We start from the raw sequence: 3,678 nt of genomic DNA, 5'->3' as shown, positions 1-3,678 counted from the left end.
CCACTGGCGCGTGACACAACTGCTCTGCTGTCAGCGCACACCTGAAATTTGGCGGTTCACTTCAGAGCCACGAGCCATGAGAGACTGAACCTTTTATTTGCGGAAGAACTGCTGACTACCCAGCCCTACAGCAATCAGGAGAGAGAGAACTATGTCTGTGAAAGAGAACTTCAGAGTAAATGCACTTCATTCTGCTGAGAATGCCAACGAAGTTGTCAATTGTGATGCTGAACAATCACCACCTACCAACAAGGAACAGCCAAGACACGCACAAGAAACAGTGTGTGTTGGTCTATACCTACCGTGGTGGATTGCAAGAGGACCAACCAAGTATTCAGTCCTGTAATTAATAACGGATGTAGACAATCTACCATTTCGGCCACCAACTTGTAAAGTATGCTGGGGGTCCACCAAGGGCACGCAAATATCATTAATACTGAATAATAAAAACATATGGACAGTTACAGTTAGAATATGTTATTTACTATGTAAATGATACGCAAAGGATAGTGTCATGAAGTGCTAGGACAAATTGTAGAGCACACTTGTATGGTACCTTGACACCGATATCTGCCCATTTAACTGCTCAAATAAACTAGCAGGGCATATGGGAGAAGGCGTGAGTCCACTGTAAACACGTTTCTGGGGCTCTGTTGTTACTCTGAAATGATCTTGTTAATTTCTACCCAGATGTATTTCGGATTCTTGAGTGCAAAGCCAAGTGGTCTCCAGGAAGAGGTAGTCTATAGGCACTAAAGCAGAATCATTGCGTTCTTTGATCAGTCATTAACACACTTGTCTACAAACAAGTAACATTACAAATCTGAATCAGCGATTGGCGAGCAATACCAATACCAAGATTTCAGAACTAGTTTTTAATTTTTGTAAGGAGCAGTGAAGGACATGGGGGAGACCCTGACGGATCCTGAATTTGGCAGCTAGTATTGTACCAGATCCGGGCTGGCCACAAAGAAACACGCTGAATTTGTCCTGGTGTTATATGAGTCACATTCGGCAGCATCAGCACTTTATCTGCTTTTCGCTTCAAGCAGCAACCTGCAGAGGGTGAGAGGGCTTTCTTATTTACTTCCAGCTGGGCTCTAAACAGAGGTGGATATAAAGTGCCATTAGTCCTTCTTTTGTTTGAGTGTAATCCTGGGTGGAGTTTTGGGTATATCTGGAGTCTAATATCTAGATGCCAATACAATGGAGAGAAACAAAGGCACGTAGGTTATCGCTTCACAAGAACATGAGAAGCTATGATTTGGAGGCAGATTGTTGACTTTGTTCAATTGCTCAATGTAAGCGACATGCATGCAACGTAAAAATGTCAGATGTATCTGTATGAGTAATTGCATAAATATTCAGTTAAATAGCATTCATTTATTTTGTATTCTATTGTTTTGTAGCGCTCTTTGTCCAATGCAGGGTGTAAAAGCACTTTACAACACACACACCACACACATTATACAGAGATGATGAATCATGAAAGTGAGTAAATCAATGCACATGAAATGTTACATAAGACAATTAGGGTTACAAGGTGTAGGAGTTGCATTTCATGCATACTGGGAGGCAATATAGGTTAAGAGTCTTTCCAAATATGGGATTCTGGTGAAAAATACAAGGAGAGCAACAAAGCGCCCCATCACGGCTTGCTAAGAGTCAACCCCTCCTGGCTATGTCTCCCCAACCAACAAAATGTAATTGACACCTCATTTCCACTGTCAACATCAGACAAGGGGTTACTATTTGGGCGGGACTTCCCTCCAATAGTAAACCCTTATCTTGCATCACAGTAGATCTATTAGATGTTAAGAGTTCATGGTCAGGAGAAACAAATGTCAGGATTGAAAATGTAACCTAGCGGTTGGAGTTGCCGGTACTAATAAAAGGATCTGTGTCAAAAAAGTAACCCACTTATCTATGACACATAACATACACATTTGCTGTTTGCATGTTATACTATGTTTTTTGCAGAAGGCAGATTAAACGTTTGTGCTACGTTATCAGTCAAAACTGTGACCAGACAAAACAGCTCTCTCAAGCAATGGCATTAAACATCAGAGTGTTCTTACTGTTATTATTATCCCTTGAAAAATGCTAGGCATACAAAGATCTCTGCAGCAGGTGCCTTAACCCCATAAGATATTTTAGAATGCAGGGACTTTGTGGACAATTAAGTAAACCAGAACAGATTTATTGTCACATTTGTCCTTGTTGCCTATTTATTTGCAGCAGAGTATATATATATATATATATATATATATATATCTATATATATATATATATATATTTCCACAGCGCAAACAAAGAAAATACACTCACTCAGGAAGAAAGTGATAGGATTTTACTCGAAATGACGCGTTTTGGCCAATTCTGTGGCCTTTATCACTAAATGAAAGGCAGCTGCTCACACAGTCACTTCCTTACCCATACAGCAACTTACACATCCATTCAGACTCCCATATAGCAAATGAGTCAACCGCTCATTCATCCATAGACCCACTCACACACCCATTCACACATCGATACAACCACTTACACTCACTGGATGATGTCATCAGTGATGTCACTGACCATGTCATGAGTGATGTAATATGTGAGGTGATAAGCAGTGCATTATGGGAGCACAAGTTATAGTTAGCTCAGGTAACTATAACTACTGAATTTCTACAGTTTTGTATGAGTAATTACTGAACCTAACTATTACGTCCATGTAACCTTTGTTTTTTTCAGTGAACTTCAAAGGTTTTTTTTTTAGTTCTATTTCCACTGTTCCGAAGATGCAGAACAGGGAAGCTCTATGGTTTTCATTCTGATCATGTGACCAGAATGAATTCACGGTTCGGATCCGCGGATTTGCAATATTTTTTTTCCTTTAAAAAAAAAAAAGCTTTCAATATGCACCCAATCTTTCTCATGTAAACAGAAGACTGAACATATTTACGACTCACAAACATATTTTATTTATTTACAGTGGAACACAAAACATATATTACAATTTTCATGGAACCGCAACATCAGTTCGGAACCACAGAGCCGCTAGTTGTGTGAAGAGCAATCTGGCATTTCATTGGTTACTTTTGAACCACACCTAGTTTTGGGTAGGGCCACTCCCTAAAGAGTTATTATTCTGCTAGCTTTTGAGGGAGAAGCAGCTCTGCTGTGATTCTCCTGCTACAGAACTTTCCAAAATGGCTGAAGGGAGTGCTCCACCACCACCTGCACAGTCTCAAGTTATTCTTGAAGAAGATGATTCTCAAAAGGTGCCTTCTTCATGTAAAAAAGAGAGTGATGTATGGAAATTTATTATCACACCTATTGGGGAAACAAAGTCAGTGCAAGAATTGTGAAATCCAACCTCTGTGAAAAAAAACTCTCTCGTGGTACATCAAAGAAATACAGCCACGGAACGTCGAGTATGTGAAAACATCTGCGCACAATCCACGAACGGGCATACTAACAAATGATGAGAGAAAAAGAACTGACACATTTCAATGCAGAACCTGGTACATCAACATCTAGCCAAGCTACTGCTAAGAATATCAGTATACCAGCCACATGCACCAAATTAGATCAAATGGTAACATCATGCAGCATCTGCCATAATCTTGTGGTTGGAAAAGTTCAAAATGTCAACCACTTCTTTTTGGAGGTCAACAACCACAGTTGCAA

This window comes from Pleurodeles waltl, chromosome 2_1 (assembly GCF_031143425.1).
Source record: "Pleurodeles waltl isolate 20211129_DDA chromosome 2_1, aPleWal1.hap1.20221129, whole genome shotgun sequence".
In the NCBI taxonomy this organism is placed as follows: Eukaryota; Metazoa; Chordata; class Amphibia; order Caudata; family Salamandridae; genus Pleurodeles; species Pleurodeles waltl.
Note: the sequence above shows the minus strand (reverse complement) of the source record.